This window comes from Bos mutus, chromosome 21, assembly GCF_027580195.1.
Source record: "Bos mutus isolate GX-2022 chromosome 21, NWIPB_WYAK_1.1, whole genome shotgun sequence".
NCBI classification, from domain to species: Eukaryota; Metazoa; Chordata; class Mammalia; order Artiodactyla; family Bovidae; genus Bos; species Bos mutus.
This window is the reverse complement of record NC_091637.1, coordinates 333,720-359,078: the sequence shown is the minus strand read 5'-3', so window position 1 is coordinate 359,078 and position 25,359 is coordinate 333,720. Positions and strand designations below refer to the sequence as shown.

At 43.0% G+C, this 25,359-nt stretch overlaps 1 long non-coding RNA gene across 1 annotated transcript; it reads right to left on the bottom strand.

Moving 5' to 3' along the window:
* Nucleotides 1-757: 757 nt before the first annotated feature.
* LOC138984332 (uncharacterized) lies at nt 758-25,199 on the bottom strand. The gene is made up of 3 exons (XR_011461574.1): nt 24,985-25,199; nt 4,208-4,330; nt 758-1,928 (listed from the first exon to the last, which is right to left on the bottom strand). It is a non-coding gene; the product is annotated as an uncharacterized lncRNA (long non-coding RNA).
* Between the last annotated feature and the right edge of the window lie 160 nt (nt 25,200-25,359).

The window sequence follows — 25,359 nt, the reverse complement described above, 5'->3', positions numbered from 1 at the left end:
ACGAAGTGAGTGACTGCAGCTGTGTCTGTTGTCCTGAGGTGGACTGTGAGTCCCTTGTTCTCCCGGTGATCTCAGCCTTGGCATGGCTGTGTGAGCAAGAGCAGAGCTCTGGTGAGACTGCAACTGGCTGCCTCCCCGCCTCTGCATTGAGATCTCTGGGGTAGAAGAGGCCTGGTCCAGGCATTCCGTTGGCAGTGAACCAACATTAGGGCAGCCCTAGCGCTGTGTTGCACCCTGGGTGTGGACTCCTCATTTCTACAAGTTCTAGGGTGCCCAGTGTGTTCCTTTTTTAAAAATTCATTCATCCATTTTTTGGCGTATAGTTGCTTTACACTGCTGTGTCAATTTCTGCTGTACAGCAAAGTGAATCAGTCATCTATCTATCTATCTATCTATCTACCTATCTCCCTCTCTTTTAGATTTCCTGCCCATTTACTTCACCACAGAGCACTGAGTAGACTTCCCTGTGCTATGCACTAGGTCCTCACTCGTTGACTTTATGTGTAGTATCAGTGCTGTATATATGTCAACCCGAGTCTCCCGGTTCTTCCTCCCCCACCCCCACCCCCACCCCCCGCAACTCCCTGTCAAATGTGTTCCTGATGATGCTGAAATTTCCTTCTGATTCACTCAGGCGAGTCTGGTGACGTCTGTGGAGCCCGTTCTCTCGGAGAGATGGGAGCATGCTGTGTGGACTCTGCTGAGGCAGTTTGCCTGGCCATCTTCTCTGGTTTTCTGAGGTTCCGCTCCTTGAAGGGATGTGTGACAGTGATACCGGCGGTCAGACAAGTCAAGTGGCATTTGCTAACCCTCAGATCCTCAGGCCCGAGTTGTGTAACCATGTGGAATCATGATGTTTCTGGCGGTCGTGTCTGCGGGTGTCATGATTTATAAGAAACTACCTAACGGTCACCGTGAAAACAGAAGAGTGCTGGGGGTTCAGGCCTCCTCCTGTGAGCCTCACCTCTCCTCTGTGCACAGACAGACAGCGCCCACCCTGCCCACCCCTCCCCCTTGAGACCATCTCAGAGAGAACCCCTCCAACATGTGGTACAGCAAGTGTCCTTGTTTAGTAGCTTGGTGTGAGTAATTCTGCATGAGAACTCAAAAAAGAAATATTTGCACAGGTTTGTATAAGCTATTCACACTACTCTTTGGCAACAGGAGATTAGGTGGCAGAGTTTAATACATACAGAATTCTGGAAAAAGCGTTTTTAAGACCTTTCACTTTTAATGTTAGGACTTTGCCCACATTGGTTACTTAATGACCAGGGAGGGACCTGAAATGGATTTTGAACTGGCACACAGGAGTTGTACCAGCAGCAAGTTCTGGTCCTGGTTTGAGCGTTTCATACATGTGGTGTAACTCTGCTTTAGAAGAACTAGGCTTGAGAAATCTGTGCCCAGTTGTGTTACACTTTGATCTGCTTGCCTCATTCACAAGCCAGGTGATTCCTCCCACCATAGTCAATGACAAGTCATGTCTCAGTCTCCATTCATGTAAAAAAGACTACAGGTTATTAACCTTCTGCAACTCTTAAGAAATGGCAGTGTCACAGTCTGTCAGGCCCCTCAAATAAATACACCCAAATATCAACTGGTCGCCCCCCCCCCCAGTTCCAAACCTCTGCCTGTGTTTTTGAGTGTTGTCAATCCTGTGACTACCACTCCGTGGTACCAAGTTTGACCCTAAGGAACAATGTTTGTCTCTTCTCTCTCGCTGGCCACGAAGCTACAGGCTCCTTGAGGTGCGACCATGAGCAACACCCAGTCATACTGTCCACACACCAGAGAGGCCCTTGTCACACTCGACAGCGCTGAGGGGAGCTGCTTGGGGGAGCGGCCTACCCATGGTGGAAGGGAGCCCCTCGTAGCCTCGTCTGGTCCAGTTCGGCTCTCAGGGTCTCCAGGTTTAGAATCAGCTGGGCCTATGAAAAAGCAAATGACACAGCCTGCACCGCTTGCTTTCTGGATGTAAAATGACTTGCACCAAAATGTGTAGAACAGGTTATAGGAGTAGTTATCAACTCCAAATATTTTAATTGTGAGAAAATATTCTCTAAGTGTCCCATAGCAAATAGAAGCACTCAGAACAGTATTAAACCCTATAAACCATAATGAATAAGAAGTTCCATCTCAGGTGTAGAAAAGCTTCTGGAGGAAACACGGCAAGCCATTAACAATGATGAAGTCTGTAGAGAGAAGCTGGACTTGGGACGGGGCTTCGGGTAGGGGGGCAGGACTCACTCTATTGCCCTCGCTCCTCTCATTGCTTTAAACTGTATCCATGGAGCTCACCTGCATTCCTGGGCATTCCTCACATTCATTCCTCTACACCCCACTTCTTCATGGGGTAAAACAAGTCAAACGGGCCAAGTTTCTGAGTCACTTGACTCAACCTGGCAGCTCTGTGCTGTCGGCCATGGCAGTCACTCGCCTCCTGCAGCCCCTGAGCACGTGAGACAGGCTGGTGCAAACCTCGATGTGGAAATCACACAGGATTTCAAGACTCGCAGTGAAAAAAGGACGTCAAATAGCCTGTTGGTTTTTAAGAAAGTTTAGATTGCATATGTGGCTCATATTATCTTTCTAACGGACAGCACAGTCCACGTGAAAGGCTCACGCTTTGTCTCAGCTTTCGGGTGAACCCAGAAAGGACTACTCAGAATTCTGAACCACACACAACGGCCACACACTCTAAATCCATCTATAATGCAAACACATTCAGTGTTCAAAACCAGAAATGCTATACATGTTACAGCAGTGGATTAGCCATAAGGAAAATGTAACTCGACATCTCCTAAGCATCTTTAGTGACTGGAACAATGAACCCAGCTCAATTCAGCTCTTAACAAATTGCTAAACGATTTAGAGATTTAAGTAGCTTGTTGTTTTGCATTTCTTCTAATTGCTTTTTAACATTTTTAGCTTCCCATAGGAGAGAATTCTGAAAAAGATACAAACAGCTTTAGTGTCAATTCTTACAGATGTTGCATGGACTGCGGGATGGCTACTCTTCTGTCTGAAAGCATAAAGCACCTTGGGATGAGTGGCGGACCTCGCGCCCAGAGTGAAGTGCCAGCAAGAGGCTGGATGACAACTTTTAACATTAACTTGTACACAGACAATCTCCTCCTTCCCTGACTGATCTTTTAGATACAAGGAGGCCAGGTCCCGGCAGAAGTGAAACTGCTTATAGCTTTTTGCAGTTCAGTGGTCACTCAGGAAACTGGCGCAGGTTTCACATGCCAAATTCAAGCCTGAGACAAAACTATCCCCACCTCAGGGCCAGCCCACAGTTCAGGGTGAAGTGAGGGGACCACACTGTGTGGTCTCTAGTGAGGTGTGTGTTTCATCTTGGGTTTTGTGGGGGGAAAACGTGCCACAGAACTTGTAGTGACCATTGGTCTCTCTCAGACAAGCGTTGCCCAAACGCCAACCTCGGGGAAGGTTCTGGGCCTCGTCTTTAGGGCACTGGTGCAGGTGGGACAGGTTTTCACCGAACCTGAACCAGAATGTTGCCCACTGAGCTGCTCTGGTAGAGGTTCTCAGCCATTTTTCAAAGCAAATGAAAAGAGAGAAGGCTGGAGTTGGAATATGAGAATACTTGCTTTTAGTTGATTCAGTCTTTTCTATCACTTTATGTAAAAGATCCTGAACTAAACTTATTGATTTGACTGTGTCAGGCCTTAGCTTAGCTGCATCATGCGGGATTCCTTTGTCATGGTTGCCACGTGGTCTGTGGGATCTTAGCTCCCCAACCAGCCATCGAACCTGTGTCCCTGACCTTGCAAGGCAGACTCTCAGTCACTGGACTGCCAGCAAAGCCCCAGAAATAAACTTCTAAGAAAGAAACGAAAGGGTGAGGGTGGACCTAGAAGAAAGTTCTAGCATGGTGGCTGGTAACACTGGGGCCATCAGTGGATCCGGCTCTCTGACGCTTTCTGTAAAGGTTGCAGGCACACATCTATGTCTGTTCCTTTACACACTGCCTGTGGATGCTGTCACGCTTATTCACTAGCATGAAATGCTGCTACTCAATTATTCATACCAGTAAAGACATTCACTCCGGGGCCCTCTATGGGAAGAGTTTTCCAACTCCTATGCTGGAGATTTCCCCCACACACAGGCCGGGCCAGGCCGGGCCAGGCCAGGCCAGGCCAGAAGCGCCTCTTTCTAAAGAGGCCATGGGGCTGGCTCACCTTACCCTCCAAAGCTGCCATTCTCTCCTTCAGATGAAGCTGAAGTTTCTCATCTGATTCGCATAGAAGCTTATCCAAGGTATCTGATAAGCATTTATTGTGCTCTTCATTTTTAGTCTCTGCATCGCCTAAAACAGGAAAAACAAAAACTCATAAACTTCAAGAGCAAGTATGGTCTTTCTTTTAAAACACCAGGGAGCCGCGACGTGAGCGGCCTATGTCTTGGTTCCCGAGGCAGTCCCCTCCCATGGCCACCTCTGGTGGGCTCTTAAGCATCACCAGAGCAGATGGGCAGGTGCAGAGGGAGGCAGGGACTTCACTTGTCAAAGGTCACTCCCAATGCTTCTCTTTGGCAGAGCACCTGGTGGACCTTACTGGCACCAGATATTACTCGTCGCAGGGGCTTGGGGAGCAAGCAGATTTACACTCAGAAACAAGCAGACTTTAAAGGGGATCGGCTTACACACATGTTGGTGGAGGAATTTCCCAGTATACAAACAGAATCTTGAGTCTGGATTAAGGGGGTAAAATGAATTCAATTTATAAAGCAAAAGGTGAGAAAATTCATTTTGGAAAAAAAGCCAGTGGAGATAGGCTTTCACATATTTGTCTTTACATGCAACATCACTTGAATTCTTTGAAATAATTGCTGTTGTTCAGTTGCTCAGTCGTGTCTGACCCTTTGTGACCCCATGGACTGCAGCACGCCAGGCTTCCCTGTCCTTCACTATTTCCCAGAAGTTGCTCAAACTCATGTCCATCGAGTCAGTGATGCCATCCAACCATCTCGTCCTCTGTCACACCTTCTCCTCCTGCCTTCGCTCTTTCCCAGCATCAGGATCTTTTCCAAGGAGTGTGTTCTTCGCATCAGGTGCCCAAGTATTGAATCTTCAGCTTCAGCATCAGTCCTTCCAATGAATATTCAGGACTGATTTCCTTTAGGATTCATTGGTTTGATTGCCATACAGTCCAGGGGACTCTCGAGTCTTTTCCAACACCTCAGTTGAAAAGCATCAATTCTTTGATGCTCAGCCTTCTTCATGGTCCAACTCTCACATCCGTACATGACTACTGGAAAATCCGTTTCTTTAAGTAGGTGGACCTTTGATGGCAAATGATGATCTTAGTTTTTTTTTTTTTTTTTTTTTTGTTCAGTTTCAAGCCATCTTTTTCACTTTTTTTCACCTTCATCAAGAGGCTCTTCATCAAGGTCCTCGTGGCTTTCTGCCATAAGGATGGTGTCATCTGCATATCTGAGGTTATTGATATTTCTCCTGATAATCTTGATTCTAGCTTTTTCTTCATCCAGTCCAGCATTTCTCATGATGTACTCTGGATATAAGTTAAATAAGGAGGACGATAATATACAGCCTTGACTTACTCCTTTCCTGATTTTGAACCAGTCTGTTGTTCCATATCCAGTTCTAACTGTTGCTTCTTGACCTGCATACAAATTTCTTAGGAGGCAGGTCAGGTGGTCTGGTATTCCCATCTCTTGATGAATTTTCCACCGTTTTTTTGTGATACACACAGTCAAAGGCTCTGGTGTAGTCAATTAAGCAGAAGTATGTGCTTTTCTGTAAGTCTCTTGCTTTTTCAATGACCCAACATATGTTGGAAATTTGATCTCTGATTCCTCTGCCTTTTCTAAATCCAGCTTGAACATCTGGAAGTTCATAGTTCACATACTACTGAAACCTGCCTTGGAGAATTTTGAGCATTACTTTGCTACCGTGTGAGATGAATGCAATTGTGCAGTAGTTTGAGCATTCTTTGGCATTGCCTTTCTTTGGGATTGGAATGAAAACGGACCTTTTCCAGTCCGGTGGCCACTGCTGAGTTTTTCCAAATTTGCTGGCATATTGGGTTCAGCACTTTCACAGCATCATCTTTCAGGATTTGAAATAGCTCAACTGGAATTCCATCACGTCCACTAGCTTTGTTCGTAGTGATGCTTCCTAAGGCCCACTTGACTTCACATTCCAGGATGTCTGGCTCTAGGTGAGTGATCACACCATCGTGAATATCTTGGTTGTGAAGATCTTTTTTGTACAGTTCTTCTGTGTATTCTTGCCACCTCTTCTTAATATCTTCTGCTTTTGTTAGGTCCATACCATGTCTGTCCTTTATTGTGCTATCTTTGCAGGAAAAGTTCCCTTGGTGTCTCTAATTTTCTTGGAGAGATCTCTAGTCTTTCCCATTCTATTGCTTTCCTCTATTTCTTTGGATTGATCACTGAGGAAGGCTTTCTTATCTCTCCTTGCTATTCTTTGGAACTCTGCATTCAAATGGGTATATCTTTCCTTTTCTCCTTTGCCTTTTGCTTCTCTTCTTTTCACAGCTATTTGTGTGGCCTCCTCAGAAAACCATTTTGCCTTTTTTGCATTTCTTTTTTTGGGGGGATGGTCTTGATTACTGTTTCCTGTACAATGTCACCAACTTCCGCCCATAATTCTTCAGGCATTCTATCAGATTTATTCCTTTGAATCTCTTTTATCACTTCCACTACATAATTGTAAGGGATTTGATTTAGGTCATACCTGAATTGTCTAGTGGTTTTCCCGACTTTCTTCAATAGAAGTATGAATTTAGCAATAAAGAGTTCATGATCTGAGCCACAGTCAGCTTCCGGTCTTGTTTTTGCTGACTGTATAGAGCTTCTCTATCTTTGGCTGCAAAGAGTATAATCTGTCTGATTGTGGTGTTGACCATCTGGTGATGTCCATGTGTAGAGTCTTCTCTTGTGTTGTTGGAAGAGGGTGTTTGCTATGACCAGCGTGTTCTCCTGGCAAAACTCTATTAGTCTATGCCCTGCTTCATTCTGTACTCCAAGGCTAAATTTGCTGTTACTCCAGCTATTTCTTGACAAATTAAGGTGCGTGAGTGTAAAGTCACTTCATTCGTGTCCCACTCTGTGCGACCCTATGTGCTGTAGCCTGCCAGGCTCCTCTGTCCATGGTATTCTCCAGGCAAGAACAATGGAGTGGATTGCCATGCCCTCCTCCAGGGGATCTTCCCGACCCACATAGTGGCACCTGTGAAGCTGCACAAATTAGGGGGGTCATATGTATTTTCATTTTGTAATCTATGGCTTTGTACTATTAAAAGACTCTTAGTTCTTGGAGGATCTCTTCAGTATTGAAATGTTGCTGCGATGAGCTGTGACAGATGCCAGGATACTTGGCCTCTGGAGGAAAGGAATTCGATCCAGTGCCAGTGATGAGGCTTGATTGCTCAGAGCTTTTTATGTAATAAAGTTTTATTAAAGTATAAAGGAGACAGAGAAAGCTTCTGATATATGTCAGGAGCCACCACGAGAGATCCCAACCATGACAAACGTCATGTGGAGAGGACCTGACAGACAAAGGCGAAACAGGACTCAAGGGATTCTCTGGATCTGCTCCAGCATCTACCCCAAAACTAAAATCTGTGTGTCTACTGTTTATTATATTATGCTTTTCACCAACTTTTTTGACATTTACAGGGGGCTATCCCTGACCACCTTTTTCTGAAACAAATCAACTTAGGGCTATAGTTACTAAGTCTCCTGGGCTTGAAAGGAACATTTTTCCTGTAACCCCTCTGTTACTATTTTAGCTTGTTTGGCAGGTTTATCCACATTCTTACAACTAATGCACATGATTGTTCACAACACCCCAAGCATAACCTTCGAGCGATAAAAAAGCTTTATTAAAATAATACTGCATTGTTGAGCCAATGTTTGCTGCTGAGTTTCCTTGTCCTTTACCCAATGTGCGCCTGGGAGTACATTAACAAAAATAGTTGGTATGCAAGAAAAACAAGCAGTAGCCTTGGCATTAGCAACATAAAACCCTTGAGTTAGTAAGTTCTTTCTTTGTTGTAACCCACTGTGCCTTTGTTCCATAAGAATGTATCTCTGTTTCTTGAGGGGGACTGTAGACTAAAACGATAAAGGGAAAACAGGTTTTCTGGGCGACCAACCTTTATCAAAAAAGAGTTACAAAATGTTAACAGGCCACAGGGCCAGAAGATGGTGTGCACAACATAAGACCCTTGTTTATAAAAAGCTATACAAAAAATGTCCTGCTTTTGATAAGGGTGAAACTGATGTAATGTTGAGCTGACTCTATATAACTCTGTATCTTTCACTTCTGGAAATATGCAACTTAGGGTATAAAAGCTCCTTTTGAAAATAAAGCTACAGACCTGGCTTCATCAGAGCTTGGTCTCCCTGTGTCATTTTTTTTTTTTTTTTTCATGCTTTTTTCCTCTCTGTTCTTTTTTTAGGATGACTACTTAAAACACAGGGGCTCTCTGTTCACTTTTTGCCTGGGCTTCTAAGACCCTATCGGGAAGGCGCCCTGCGTCTTCACCAGGGAGAGGGCGCCCTGCGTCCTAACCCCATCTGAGAGGGCGCCTGCGGACTCTGTGAACAGAACAAGTTCTGTGTCAGGAACTTTATTGGCTTTCTGTGTAAACCAAGGAAGATTAAGCCTATTTTTCCCCCCTTTTATCTATCTCCTTTACTTTCTCTATTTGCCGACACCGTTCTCCTGAGGGAATCCCTGGATCCAACTGGGGCTGGACCCCGCTAAGTGGCACCCGAAACAGGGTCCCGAAGGTAAGTCTCCCCCATTGTACAGTTTTTCGAACAGCTAGGACCCCACTCAGGATGCCGCAGACCCCCCTGCATAAAATAGGTAAAGTAAAAAACAGTGGGAAGTAAAAATCTTTTCGATGAAGAGATAAAAAAGATAATTTTCTGACACGGGTAACAGTGAGTCAAAAGAATGACAACTCTTTATAGGAGTAATCTTACAACTGTTAAACAAAAGAGGAATTAAGTTTAAGAAAGCTAATGTTCAATCCTTTTTACATTTGTACAAGAGCAATGTCCTTGGTTTCCAGAAGAGGGCACTGTTAACCTAGATATCTGGGAAAAAGTAGGGAAGCCCCTAAAAACTTATTACACTTTACATGGCCCAGAAAAGGTCCCCACTGACACCTTTTCTCTATGAAATATGATTAGAGACTCTTTAGATCCTGCTCATGAATCTGGTTAATCCACTACATTAATTGCCAACGTGATTTAGTAATAAAATATATAAATAACTTACATTAATTTATTAAAATGTATTATTATTATTTTGTAATTAAATAATATAATTTTAATATTAATAAATGTTTATGAATCTAATAATATATAAATGTATTACATTTATTACATAATGCTATTATTACATTATTATATTATATATTATATATATTAATTATACTTATGTATATACACATACATTATATATATATTAATATTTAATATTAGCTAATTAATTACATTATAATTATTTATATTACATAAATAAATATTACAAAAATTTATTGTAAATACTTATATTTACAGTATATTACTTTAATTAATTAAAATGTACAATTATATAAATACATATATTTATTTATTTATTTAACAATGTAAAAATTATAAATTATTAATAAAAACAATTCGTTAATTGTTTATAATTAATATACTTCACCTCAAGATGAAAAAGATTTAAAAGAGGCAGCAGCCCGATACCATTCTAATAAAGATTGGTCTTTTTTAGCTAAAAATGCTCCTAAGAGCTTAAGAGAAACATCCCCAACCAGACCATCCATAAGATTCAGTCACCAAACAGTTAAAAGATCTCCGGAACAGGGAAAGAGAAACATGAGCCAAAAAGGGTTCCTGTAGATGCTTTTGCTCTGTGGAATGTGATTAGAAATGTCCTGGACCCCCGTCATGAGGCTGTTAGATAGCCTGTGGGGGAGGCTATGGCGGTGGATGGTGGTGGGTCTCCACTTTCTGCGCAGATCATATTTTTCTACCATTGATGAAGAAAAGGAGGGAGACTGTGCTCTACCTCCTGAGAAAGGAGGGGGCTTACAGGGCACTGCAGCTGGGCGCCCTGGCGAGCCCCCTGCCCCTCTACGCAAACCTTTAAAAACTTATCCACCACTTTCTGATTTAAGGCGATCGCCGCCGCCTCCGTTTGCGCCTCCCAGGGCCCTCCCGATCTCTGAGTCGGGAGGCACCTAACAAGTCAAGAGTCTTCGGAATAGTGTTTTATGTAGTGGTATCTGAGCCAATAACGAAACTTGTAACAGTAGTTGCCTGGATTCTTCAAAAAAAAAAATAATAATAATCCTGGCTTTAAAATCTGTCTTATCTCCTGGTAGGCCTTATCACACCTCATCACTGGACCCGGCTTTTTTCCCTCAGGCTTTCCTAGGTATTCTTGCTCATTTTTCATGTGAAACTTAGAATCAGTTTATCCTGAAAATCAGTCTGAATGGCTGTTAATTAGGATTGCATTAGATGTTAGACTAACGAGAAGTGACATTTATATGACATTCAATCTGATCATTGAGAATACTGTGTGTCTTCACAATGACCCAAGTGCTTGCAGGTGTGTAGTTTCCTCCAGATGGTGTTGAAGTTTCCTTTATGTTCCCTCTGGAAACACTGGGCATCTGTACTGGAGATGCGGCATGAATGCAGCAGACACAAATTCCTGCCCTTGGACTTTTGGCTACCTGAGGTCATGAAGATATTCCCCTATGTCATCTACCGGTTTTTCTTTCCTTTCCACTTAGGTTCACTATTCACTTGGAACTGACTTCTGTTGGATCGATTTTATTCCATCTAGATGGGCAGTTAATTAAGCAGCATTTACTTTAAATCTACTTGCCTGCTCACTGGTACTGAGTCAGTGAGTGAATGAATGAAAGTCACTTAGTCGTGTCTGACTCTTTTCAGCCACCTGGACTGTACACTCCATGGAATTCTCTAGGCCAGAATACTGGAGTGGGTAGCTTATCCCTTCTCTAGTGGATCTTCCCAAGCCAGGAATCGAACTGGGGTCTCCTACATGGCATGCAGATTCTTTACCATCTGAGCTATCAGGGAAGTCACTGGTACTAGTAGTGTAATAAAGCAAGTACTCATGTATGGGCAGAACTAGATATATCTCAAAGACAGAATCAACTTTATTTTCTTCAATTCATGTCTGGAACTGGTGGAAGGAAGGACCCAAGAATGGAATCGTTGTTTGGGCCTGAGAAACAATAAGCAGTGATTACTATGGGGGGAGGGGTGGGGGGGCATCTGCAGGAACAGAGTAGAGGCAGAAAGTCATGGCTGTGGCCCTGCTGATACTGAGGCAGATCTTAGACTTCAGAATGAAGATGGGAGGTAGGCAGGTGGAGATGAAAGTATCAAGTTATATCTCTGAGCACCATTCCCTTTACAAAATTAGTTCTCTGAAAGCAAAAAAGTATTAAGATCCTCCATGTAGTCAAAAATCTGTGTACACTTTACAGTGAGCCCTCTATAACCTCGGTTTAATGTCTGTGGATTCAAAAACCATGGGACATGCCATAGTATATATTTATTGAAAAAAATACAGGTGTAAGTGGACCTGTGCAGTTCAAATCTGTGTGGTTTGAGGGGTAACTGTGTTTGTAATGCATTTTGCTTATCCATTGCCCATGGATGAACGTTTGGGTTGCATCTCCCTTTTGTCTGTTGTGAATGGTGCTGGTATGAATATTCGTGTACAAGTATCTGTTGGAGTCCCTACTGGCAATTCTTTTGGGTTTAGACCTAGAGTAGTTTTGTTTCAGGAAGGAGGACCCCTTCCAGGGCCCGAAGCTGGGCTCTTGTCTAACACTCAGAAATGAATTGTCCAAGGAGACACATGTGCTGACAAATCAAGAGATTTTATTGGGAAAGGGCACCCGGGTGGAGAGCAGTAGGGTAAGGGAACCCAGGAGAACTCCTCTGCCGCGTGGCTCGCAGTCTTGGGGTTTATGGTGATGGGATTAGTTTCCGGGTGGTCTTTGGCCAATCATTCTAATTCAGAGTCTTTCCTGGTGGTGCACGCATCGCTCAGCCAAGATGGATGCTAGCGAGAGGGATTCTGGGAAGTGGATGGACACACAGTGTCTCCTTTTAACATTTCCCGAACTCTTCCTGTTGGTGGTGGCTTATTAGTTTCGTATTCCTTATCAGGATCTCCTGTCATAAAACAACTCATGCAAATGGTTACTATGGTGCCTGGCCAGGGTGGGCAGTTTCAATTAGTGTGCTTCCCCTAACAGTTTTGCCAGCTCATAGGTCAATTTTAACTTTTTGAGGAATGTGTGAATTTTTTTCCACAGTGGCCACATCATCTTCCATTCTCCCCAGCAAGATACAGGGTTCCAGTGTCTCCACGTTCTCCCACCACTTGTTAATCCTGTGCACTCTTGTCATATTCTGTTGTTTCTGATCTTTACATTGAAGCTATCTTAGATGTGAGATAGTTTCTCATTGTGGTTTTAACTTGCATTTCTCTAGTGACAAACCATGTTAAGTATCGTTTCATGACCTTAGTATAATCCACATGCAGTAAAATTTAAGGGTATAGTTTTATGTTTTCTGACAGATAAATACACCCATGTACAGCCACCACAAGCAAGATACAGAATGTTTCCATCACCACAAATCTTCTCTTGTCCTTTTCCCAACCATTTTGATCAACACCAGGCAGCCAATGATTTGCTGGTTTCGAGAGATTAGATCTATTTTCTAGGATTTCATAAAAACCGGATCTTGTGTTTGCATTTGTGTCAGACTTCTTTTGTTTGGCATAATAGGTTTTCTGTTGTTGCTTTTTGTTTGTTTTTAAATTTCCTTAATTTATTTCTAATAACCATCAGGGCTTTTCCTGAAAAGGAAATGTCCCCATTTTTTATAACATTTATCAGAAATATATGGATACTATTTTATTTTTTATGCTGTCTGTGGCATTCGTAATTTTTCGTTTTTTTTACAATTTGGCTACGCTGGGTCTCAGTTGCAGTTTGTGGGATACAGTTCCCTGACTATGAATCAATCTGGGCTCCCTGCTTTGGGAGTGCAGAGTCGTAGCACCAGGACCACCTATATGTTTTCTCTTTTTAAAATTGTGTCATAGTCATTTTACAATGTTACATTATTCTCTGCTGTACAATGAAGTAAATCATTTATATGTGCATATATATCTGCTCCCCTTTGAGCTTCCCACCCACCCCCTCATTCCTCTTCTTTAGGTCAATGGAGAGCACCAAGCTGAGCTCCGTATATTAGACAGCTGCTCTCCACTAGCTGTCTGGTTAAAGACCTGAGGATTATTAGAAATAAATAAAGGAAATTTAAAAACAAACAAAAGCAACAACAGGAAACGTACATCTTAACAGGGCATGCATGTCCCTGCTGGCCTCTCAGTTTGCCCCTCCCCCCTCTCCTGCTGCGTCGTCAAGGTCCTTCTCTGTGTCTGTGCCTCTATGTGGGCTCTGGCGATAAGGGCCTCAGCACCATTTTCCATATACGCTGTGCTTAGCTGCTCAATCCTGTTCATTCTGTTGCCTGCAAGGCTCCTCTGCCAAAGGGGATTCTCCACACAAGTATACTAGAGTGGGTTGCCATGCCCTTTTCCAGGGTGTCTTCCCAAACCAGGGATCAAACTCAGGTTTCCCACATTGCAGGCAGATTCTTTACTCTCTGAGCCACAAGGGAAGCCCAACAATAGTGGAACGGGTAGCTTATCCTTTCTTAGGGGATATTGCCAACCCAGGAATTGAACCGTGGTCTCTGGCATTACAGGAAGATTCTTTACCAGCTGAGCTACTATGGAAGCCTATAGATAGACAGATAAACGTATAAATTCATATATACGAATATATATATATATGAAGATACAATATATGTTTTTGTTTTTCTGTCTCATTTCACTTTATGACTGACCGTCCATCCACATGTCTTCAGAGGACCCACTTTCATTCCTTTAACGCCTACATAATATTACACTGTATATATGTAGCACTCTTCCTTACCCATTTCGCAGTTGATGGACATTTAGGTTGATTCCATGTCCTGCTGCTGCTAAGTCACTTCAGTCGTGTCTGATTCTGTGCAATCCCATAGACGGCAGCCCACCAGGTTCCCCCGTCCCTGGGATTCTCCAGGCAAGAATACTGGAGTGGGTTCCCATTTCCTTCTCCAATGCATGAAAGTGAAATTGAAAGTGAACTCACTCAGTCCTGTCCGGCTCTTCCTGTCCCCATGGACTGTAATCTACCAGGCTCCTCCATCCATGGGATTTTCCAGGCAAGAGTACTGGAGTGGGTTGCCATTTCCTTCTCCAGATTTCATGTCCTAGTTATTGTAAATAGGGCTGCAATGAACATGAGCGTGCATCTATCTTTTTGAATTATGGTAGTCTCAGCAAACCCAGTGGGATTGCTGGGTGGTATGGTAGTTCTCTTTTCAGTTTTTTAAGGAACCTACATACTGCCCCCCAAAGTGGCTATGTCAATTTACATTCCCACCAACAATTCATGGGGTCACAAAGAGTCAGACATGACTGAGCGACTGAATTGAACTGAACTGAATAGTGATAGAATAGTGAGTGATGTTGAGATTCTGTTGTGTTTGGTATTCCATCCTATGACTTACTTATACAATGAATAAGTACATTTGAATAGATTCTGATCGACCCTTTGCACTATATAAAATGACAGGCTTAGACAAATGCATATTGACAGGTATCCATCCTAAACGATCACTTCCAATTCCCCACTCCGTGATCTGCTTATCATCTATGTAGCTTTACCTTTCCAAGAATGTCACAATGGCGTCATACTGGGTGCAGCCTTTTCAACTGGATTCTTTCACTTAGCCATGTGCATCTAAGATTTATCCCTTTCAAGGTTGATGTTTCATTCCTTTCCACTGTTGAGTGTTATTCCTTTGCATGTATATAGGAGGAAAATAAATTTCCCTCTCCCCTTCCAGGTTCTTGGTTGAGCCCTCCTTCTCCATCATTAAACACAAATTATCAGGAGAAAGAAGTTTAATGAACATGTATACCTTTTGCATAGAGAGGAGATGCCAAGGAAAACTGAGTCCTCCCTGAAATGACCAAAGACTTCACCATAAATAGCTCTTCAACCCCAAACAGAAGAAAGACCTTGAGGGGAAGGCAGAGGCCATTTATGGCAGGTTATCATGCAAAGCACAGTAAATAAACAGAAGATTGTTTGCAGATTTAAGTCCTGACTTCCTCACTGATAAGTGTTCCTTCCTTGAGATGTAATTATTCCTCTCCTAGGTTCAAAGGGGGACACCCTTACAAATGGAGATTTCTCTCATAAATGTAAATGTACCTCACAAAAGGGTAACCTCAGTCTTCCCTGGCGAGCTAGCTGCTAAAAATCTGCCTGCTAATGCGCTGGACACAGGTTCTATCCCTGATCCAGGAGTATCCCACATGCCTCAGAGCAGCTGAGCTCATGCACCACAACTACTGAGCCAGCGCTCTAGAGCTGGGGAGCCACAACTACTACATGCAGGCGCCACAACTACTGAAGCCTGCACACCTAGAGCCCACGCTCTGCAACAAGAGCAGAACCAGCTCTCCACAGCTGGAGAAAGGCCTCTCAAAGCAACGAAGACACAGCATGGCCATAAAGAAATGAACACATTTAAAACAAAATAGGGGGCAACCTCTACTCAGGTTTTTATTATTATTATTTTAAATTAAACTAAACTAACTCATGTCAGACATAATTTGGGGTGGTGTGTTCTGGTCCCCTTGATATCTGTGTACACCAATTTGCTTGCACATTCATCTACTGAAAGATATCCTGATTTCTTCAAGTTTGTAGCCATTGTGAATAGAACTGCTGTGCAAAACTGCATCCTCGTTTGCATTTGGATGTAGAATTTCAGAGCAACTGTGTAAATACTGAAAGCATGATTGTTGGATCCCAAGGTGAAACCTGTGAGCTTTGGGGAAAACTACCAGACTGCCTCTCATGGGGACTGTACATGCATTCCACCAGCAATGAGGAATTGCTGTTGTTCCTCACCCTCCAGCAATTAGTATTATCTTATATTTGGCGTTTAGCAGTCCTAAGAGGTGTGGTGTGATATATCATGATTTTCATTTGTAATTCCCTGACTGTACATGATGGTGAGCCTGTGTGCTATTTATTTTTAACAACTAAGGAAATTCTGACATGTGTTGCAAATTGAGTAAAGTTTGAAGTCATATGCCAAGTGAAACAAGCTAAACAGTAATGGACAAATAATCTATGATTCCACTGTGAGATGTCCAGATAAGTCCACTGCAAACACAAAGTAGAATAAGGCTGCCAGGGGATAAGGGGAGTTGGACCTGTTGGACTTGAACAAGGGCCAGTGACCGTGCACGATGATGGTGGTGGTCAGTCAGTCAGTTCAGTCGCTCAGTCGAATCTGACTCTGTGACCCCATGAATCACAGCACACCAGGCCTCCCTGTCCATCACCAACTCCTGCAGTTTACCCAAAGCATGTCCATTGAGTCAGTGATGCCATCTAACCATCTCACCCTCTGTGGTCCCCTTTTCCTCCAGCCTTCAATCTTTCCCAACATCAGGGTCTTTTCAAATGAGTCAGCTCTTCGCATCAGGTGGCCAAAATGTTGGAGTTTCAGCTTCAACATCAGTCCTTCCAACGAACACCCAGGACTGATTTCCTTTAGGATGGACTGGTTGGATCTTGTAGTCCAAGGGACACTCAAGAGTCTTCTCCAACACCACAGTTCAAAAGCATCAGTTTTTCTGCGCTGAGCATGAGACACAGGACACAGCCAGCAGTAACACCTTCTCACACAGATTTCCAGTCAGTGCCTGTCAACCTTCTACACCCTTGGTTTCTCTCCTTTGGGTCTGAGAGCTCAAGGCCTCATGAAATTGAGGTGTTCTCCTTCTCAGAAAATGGAACTTGGCACACAGCGCCATGCCTCATTCTGCCAGCCAAGGCTATCAGCTCCTCTTACTGAAGAGCCATGTGTCACACGTGTCCTATAAAAATCCTCAAATTAACAACAATGCCAACAAGAAGACCTAGGGTGGGGGAGGGCTGAGCTTAATGAAATTATCACCAGATGTGCCAGACTGCCAGCTGCTAAGGTATGTGGCATCAACTTCCCACTGGCCTGACATCTTGGAGGTCATATCCTCAAACTGGTGACAAGACACCTATGAGGGACACTGTGGCAACATGATCAGCAGGTAGTGAAACCTGGAGGGAAAAGTGGAAGTGGACAGAAGGTGGATCCTGCAGCAAGAGTAGGTTCTCCGAGTTGCTGTGCTTGGCATGTGCTATGCTTAGTTGCTCAGTCATGTCTGACTCTTTGCGACCTCATGAACTGTGGCCTTCCATGCTCCTCTATCCATGGGGATTTTCCAGGCAAGAATACTGGAGTAGGGGATCTTCCCAACCCAGGGATCGAACCCACGTCTCCTGCATTGCAGGCAGATTCTTTTACCGTCCAAGCCTTCCCAGAAGAGAGATTGTAAATGGAACTGAGTAAAGGTCAGGTTATTTGACCAGAGACCAAGCCCTTGGCCTCTGAAAGCTCTTGAATTTTTATTTGCTTTGCTCTCACTACTGTTTCTTGACTTTCCAAGAATTTCAGAAGGTTAGGGGGTAGGGAGAGGAAAGCAGTGAATGATCAAGGAGAATTGTAGTCCTACAACTAAACTATGATCCTAAGATATTGTCTTATATCTTATATAAGACATATATAAAAAGACTTCCACCTCCACGAACCCAACTCAGGAGATATTCAGAGTTTGAATGTTGCCAAAGAAATTTTCATTTCCTTCTTTCATATTGCATAATGCATCCTCCTTAATTTTCAGTCTCTAAAATCTAAATTAATGGGGACATCTGCTTCTAGCAAATGCAGTCAGTGTTGTCTTGCCACCACCAGTATGCAATCATAAAACCAAAAGAAGAAAAAGAGGAGTAAAAAGGACAACACGGTACAGCTTCCAGAAACCAGACCCTTTCCCAAATCACCCCCTTTCCACACCCATCTTGCTTCTTCCCATGTGTCACAATCTGCTGTCATAATTCAACTGCAAATACACATGTGTGCTCAGTCATTTCAGGCATGTCCGACTCAGTGCATCCCTATGGACTGTAGCCCACCAGGATTCTCTGTCCATGGGATTCTCCATGCAACAATACTGGAGTGGGTTGTCTTGCCCTCCTCCAGGCGATCTTCCTGACCTAGGGATCAAACTTTTATCCCTAGTCTTCTGTGCGTCCTAAATTGGCAGATGGGTTCTATACCACCAGAGTCACCTGGGAAGCACCCTGCTATAAATATACTTAACAGGAAATGCACTCCAGGCCTGTTTGGTCTCTCGTCAATCAAAAACCACCAAGATTTGGTCAGAACTGAAAAATTCAAACAATAAAATCTTTGTAAAGACAAACTACACTCAAGGAATCTATATGCCCCTGACCAGTTCAGCTACAAACGACTCCAAAGGGGAGAGTCTAACTCTTTCTGGGGAGAGGGGTGCCCCACTCCCAGCCCGATGGTCGTTAGGTCCCCCAGCATTGCTTTTGCTCTAGGCCAAAGCTGTCCAGTGAAGTGTACTATGGACTACAAACTCAAGCTCCATATAATACCTTAAATTTTCTAGTAACCACATTTAAAAACATAAAGAAGCAGATGAAATTAATTTTCAAATTATATTTTAATCCAGTAAACAAAAAGTATTATCATTTCAACATGTGATCAATATGTCACAAGTCATGGCTGGCGTGCAGGTAAGTCTGACCTTATTTTGATGACTAAATACATTCCTTTCTAAGACAAAGTGCCACTCCTAGGATGGGAAGCTAAAATGGGAACCCCTTTACCTTGGGAGTAAGCCTGTCAGGTAAAACACAAGACATCTAGTTAAATTTGGTTTTCAGTGAATAATTTTTAGTATAAGTACATCCCAAGTATTGCAGGAGATGGACTTCTACTAAACAAAAGAAAAAAAAAAGTTTTCATTGTTTCCCTAAAATTCAAATTTAACTGGGATTCGTGTATTTCTGTTTGGTAAATCCAGCCACCTAAAAAGCATGATTAGAATGGATTCCTTCTTTAGCTAAAAGAGAGTACATCAGTGGTGGGTGAACACAGCTCTCTCCCATCAGGGCCAGAGTTAACGATCACGGGAGGATGACGTGTCATCAGGTGGCCAGTAGGGTTCAGAAGTGCAAAGGTGCGTCTTCCTTGGCCCAGCACAGACCACAAGGTACTGGCACCCCCACAAAAGACCAGGCGATAAAGGCAGAGGAGATGAAGGCAGAGGGAGAAAACATGGCCAGTTCAGGAAGCAGCAGAAGGTGATGGTGCCCAGGAGGTCACAGGCCAGCCTGCTGGGGAGCCTCACAGTTCAAGGTGTGAAGCGCTCTTCCCAGGGTTCAGTGGTGATCACACCTGCAGGAAGGTGCACAGCTAAGCAGTAGGGGGTCACTGAAGCCCAGTGGCTACTCTGCTCCACCCTTGTTTCTTTTCCATGAAGGTAACAAACTATCTGTACATCCTGTACTCCCATGAACCTTGTACAAGACCTTGATCTTAATGCAGCATCTGCACCTTTCCAACATGCTGTAGGATTTTCTTTACCAATCAAATTGTTCTTTATTTTTACTTTATGTACTAAGAACTCTCACAATGGGTGACGAGAGAGAAGTATCGTGTCCAACTTATTAGATATTCCTTAGTATCTTCCAAGAGAGAGTGGTGAAACATGCCCCCCCAAATTCCTAAATTTCCTCAGAATTGCAAAACAGTAGTACCTGGTTAAAGCTAAGGGGCACGGTGGGCCCAGAACCTTGGGGAAGATGTGTTTCAGGTTAATTTAGTATTGAGCATGTGTATGGCTAGGAGGAATGATTCAGAGCGTCTCATACAGTAGATCAGGGTGGACCTTAGGAAACTCCAGTTTTAACCACTTCCCAGGTGATGCTAACACGGCTGGTCCAGTGATGACACTTGGAGAACCACTGACTTACGCAAGGAGACAGCTTCCACAGAAACTGAAACAGCACTTTTTGAGACACTTACTCTATTTTATTCTGAGAGCTTCCTCACATGGAGAACCCAGATGCCAACTTGAAAATTAGCAGAGTAGCTCTTCCACAACTAAGGTTGTAAAGAAAAAACAATATGGAGATGCATTGGAAGGGAGAGATAGAGTCTAGTCAGGACCCATACTCCTGATGGGTAACCCAGAATTAGGAGGGGACATTACCAACTTGGTATCTTCCCTGGGAGGACATGCTGAGCACCTGAGCCCTGGTGACCTGAATGAGGAAGACAAGCCCCCATATCTTGATTTGAAACCAGCAGAGCTACGTCTGGGAGAGAGCTGGGGGCTGTGGTAAGCCAAGACCCCATGCTTAATAGGTTAGTGCCAAACTTACTGACGCTGAATGTTGTCAGTAATGACGCTCAATGTAGCCACAGGTCACATGGGAAAGAGAATTATATACTAATTTTAGGACACGTGCCAAAGGGGCAAGGATTTCTTGAAACTTTATCCAGGGATGAAATCACTTGACATTTAAAAAAATCTTCCCTGTACCCAGCTGTCCCAGTGCTAGAAGGAGACTTTTCTGACATTCCTCACTTACCTTGCTAGCACTGCTTGCCCTGCTATGTCTCTGTGTTCCCTGTGGAACAGACATATCCAGCCCAGCCATGCCCACAACGCTCCTCCAAAATGGCTTTGCCCTCAAGGGCCTGGATTCCCACACAATCGCCTCCTTTCCTACCATTCACGGTGGGTGGACTCAGCTGTGACTTGCATCCCCTCAAGTTGATTCCCACTTCAGGTCAGCTCCAGCCAGAACTACACCTGCAACTGTTGAGGTGGGGCTTACATTCAGCTGCACTGGGGGCCAGCCAGACCCACCAGCATGCCCAAAGCAACGCATGCACATCTAACAGAACACCAAACTCAGCCTACACAGGAGACACCCTGGATTTCCTGTCTCTGGTGACCTGGGGGAACTGTTCCTTTGGGCCGCATAGGAGACACTCTACAAAAATCCACTTATTCAGACATAGTTCATCTACCTAATATTAATGCATAGAAACAAAAAGGCAAAATAAAGAGACAAAGAATCTATGCTAAATGAACAGCTAAGACATAAACTCAGAAAAAGAACTAAACAAGATGGAGATAAATAATCTACATCAAATGACTGCAAAGTAAGGGTCATAAAGATATTTACTGGGTCTTCCCTGCTGGTTCATTTGTTAAGATTTTTCAGACAATGTAGGCAACAAGGGTTCAACCCGTGGTCTGGGAACTAAGATCCCAGGCTGTGGGGCAAGTAAAGCTGCATGTCACAGCTGTTGAACTCATGTACCCTAGAGCCTGTGCTCCACAAGAGAAGACAGAATGATGGGAAGCCCACGCACCATAACTGAGTGCAGCCCCCACTCTATGCAACTAGAGAAAGCCAATGACACAGCAAGCCCCAGTGGACCCATTAAATAAACGAATAAAAGATATTTACTTGTATCAGGGGAAGCATGAAAGAACAGAGTGAGAACTCCACAAACAGGCAATAAGTATAAAAAAGAACTGATTATAATGGAAGAATACAATAACTGACATGAAAAATACAGCAGATGAGTCAAGAGATTGGATGATTCAGAGGACAGATCAGTAAGCTGACATACAGAGCAGTGCCGGTGCACTGGGCTGACCCAGAGGGAGGGGGCGGGGCCAGGATGGGGAGCACATGTGCACCCGTGGCGGATTCATGTCAATGTAGAGCAGAACCACTACCGTACTGTAAAGTAATTAGCCTCCACTTAAAATAAATACATTTATATTTTAAAAAAAGACAAAGAAATACAGAGTAGTGGAAATCACCCGATCTGAGCACCAAAAAGAAGAAAATAAGCCAAAAAATTGAGGATAGTTTAAGGCATTTGGTGGATAATATCAAACATACTAACATTCACATTATAGGAATTCAAGGAGAAGAGAGAAAGATAAACTCTCCCTTGAAGAAACAATGACTGAAAATTTCCCTATATTGTTGAAGGAACCACACCCAGGTCCAAGAAGCACAGAGAGTCCAACACAGAGTAAACCAAAGGAGAAACATGCCAAGACATATACTAATCAAACTAAGAAAAACTTAGCAAAAAGAGAAAATATTAAAAGCAGAAAGGGAAAAGCAACAAAGAACAAGGGAATCCCCATAAGTTTAACAGCTGATCTTTCTGAAGAAACGCTGCAGGCCAGAAGGGTGTGGCATGATATACTTAAAGTTATGAAAGGGAAAAACTTACCAGCAAGACTACTCCAACCAGCTATGACCTCACTCAGATTCAAAGAACTCAGTACCTTTACAAATAAGCAAAAGTTAAAAAATTCAGCACCACCAAAGTAGCTTTACAAAACAAATATTAAAGGATGCTCTCTAGGCAGGAAATAGAAGGGAGTGAATAGACATGGAAAAAAACAGAATAATAAAGTATATAATAGTATCATGCATAGCAATAATTACCTTACCTATAAATGGATAAAATGGTCCAACTGAAACACAGACTGGCTGAATGGAAACAAAAACAAGCCCCATATAAATGTTGTCGATAATACATGCACCTCAGACCTAGGGACACACACAGACTAAAACTGAGGGCCTGGAAAAAAGGTATCCCATGCAAATGGAAATCAAAAGAAAGCTGGAGTAGCAATTCTCATCTCAGATAAAACAGACTTTTAAATAAATACTATTACAAGAGACAAGGAAGGACACTACATAATGATAAAGAGATCGATCCAGGAAGAGGATATTGCAATAATAATACACACGCATCCAACACAGGAGCACCTAAATACGTAAGACAAATACAAATAACCAAAAAACAGGGAATCGACAGTAAGAAAATAATACTAGGGGACTTTAACACCCCACTTATACCAATGGACAGATCATCCACAAAGAAAATTAATATAGAAACATAAGCCTTAAATCACACATTAGACTAGATGGACCTTATTGATATCTTTAGCATATTCCATCACCAAACAGCAGAATACATTTTTTTTTTTTCTCAAGTGCACATGAAACACTCTCTGAAATGGATCACGTCTTGGGTCGCAAATCAAGCCTTGCAAATTTTAAGAAACTGAAATCACAGCAAGAATCTTTTCTGATCACACTGATACATGATTAAGGATCATTTATAGGAAAATTTGTAAAAAACACAAACACATGGAGAAATCAAACAGGTCACTGAAGAAATCAAAGAGGAAATTTAAAAATACCTAAAAACAAATGGCAATGAATAAATGATAACCCAAAACCTATGTGATGCAATAAATCAATGCTAAGAGGGAAGTTTATAGCAATACAAGAAGCCTACCTCAAGAAATGAAAAGAACATCAAATAAACAACCTAATCTAACACCTAAAGAACCTAGAAAAAGAGGAAAATGGCCACAAAACCTCCAAAGTGAGCAGAAGGAAAGAAATCATAAAGATCAGAGCAGAAATAAATGGAAATGAAGGAAACACGAGCAAAGATCAATAGAACAATAAGATACGTCTTGGAGAACATAAACAAAATTGACAAATCATTAGCCGGACTCATCAAGAAAAACAAGGAGAAGACTCAAAGCAACTTGAAATGACAAAGGAGATGTTACAACAGACCACACAGAAAGACAAAGGGTCATAAGAGACAATTAGAAATAACTGCATGACAATAAAATGGATATCCTGGAACAAAAGGACAAATTCTTAGAAAAGTACAATCTTCTAAAGACTGAACCAGGAACAAATAGAAAATATGAATAAATCAAGCACAATAATTGAAATATTATTTAAATTAAAATAAATTAAATATTAATTTAAATAAATCAATTTAATAGTTAACAGTTAATGTAATCAATATAATAAATTACTTTATAATATTAATACAATAAATAATTTAATATTTAATAATTAAATTAACTCAATAATTTAATTTAATAATTTCCATTATTAAATTAAAAAATATTCAATTATTCAAGTACAAAGGAATCGTCCCATTGGGACAATGTGGTATCCATGTGGGAAGGTAAGTTGGATCCCTACCTCACAAAACACCACCAAACCAATTAGGCACATACTAAAAACCAACAATTGAAGGAAAAACTTTACAAAATTTTGAACAATTTTTGATGAGGGAATATCTTTTCTTTAAATTGAGGTATTGTTGATTTGCAATAATTTGTTTGTTTAAGGTGTACAGCAAAGTGATTCAGTGATTCAGCCTCTCAGGTGCTTCCTTGGACAAAATTCATTCCCTTTGGGAGGCCCCTGGGCCATGCCCTCAGAACAGCTGCTGCTGCTAAGTCGCTTCAGTCATGTCGGACTCTGTGTGACCCCATAGACCCACCAGGCTCCCCTGTCCCTGGGATTCTCCAGGCAAGAACACTGGAGTGGGTTGCCATTTCCTTCTCCAATGCATGAAAGAGAAAAGTGAAAGGGAAGTCGCTCAGTCCTCTCCGACTCTCTGCAACCCCATGGACTGCAGCCTACAAGGCTCCTCTGCCCATGGGACTTTCCAGGCAAGAGTACTGGAGTGGGTTGCCATTGCCTTCTCTGTCAGAACAGCTAAGAATCCTGAATAGGCAAAGCAGCAAGCATATGGTGGTGCTTGTGGGGGTTTTTAGACTGAATAAATTATTCGAACAATATAAGAAACTGGAGAAGGCAATGGCACCCCACTCCAGTGTTCTTGCCTGGAGAATCCCAGGGACCGGGGAGCCTGGTGGGCTGCCGTCTATGGGGTCGCACAGAGTCAGACACGACTGAAGTGACTTAGCAGTAGCAGTGGTAGCAATACAAGAAACAAGTCCAGAGGTTAAGAGAGGATCTCCAAACCTACCTTCAAACAGGAAGTCTTGCTCCCTTGAATGTGGGTGTGTGAAACAGCGCTTGGGAAAGGAAGAGGTGTGTCATGAATATTTTGTCTGCAGAGGACAAAGCGGTGTGTAGAGAGGATGTGCAGGCACGTCCCAGGACACTGAGCACACGGACACATGGACTGGACTCTCAGCCCTGCTCTGGGGGCATCACACTATCTCTACCCCTGACACAGGGTGAGCAGCTTGCACGTATCCTGGAGAGTATGGTCACATGACCTGGACCTGACCAATCGGTGTGTTCCATCCTCCCTGGCCACCGTGAGTGGCTCAGGACTGGGGTGGTGACCAATCAGGGCCCAGGGCCGGGCCTCACACTGGAATCAAGGGAAGAGGAG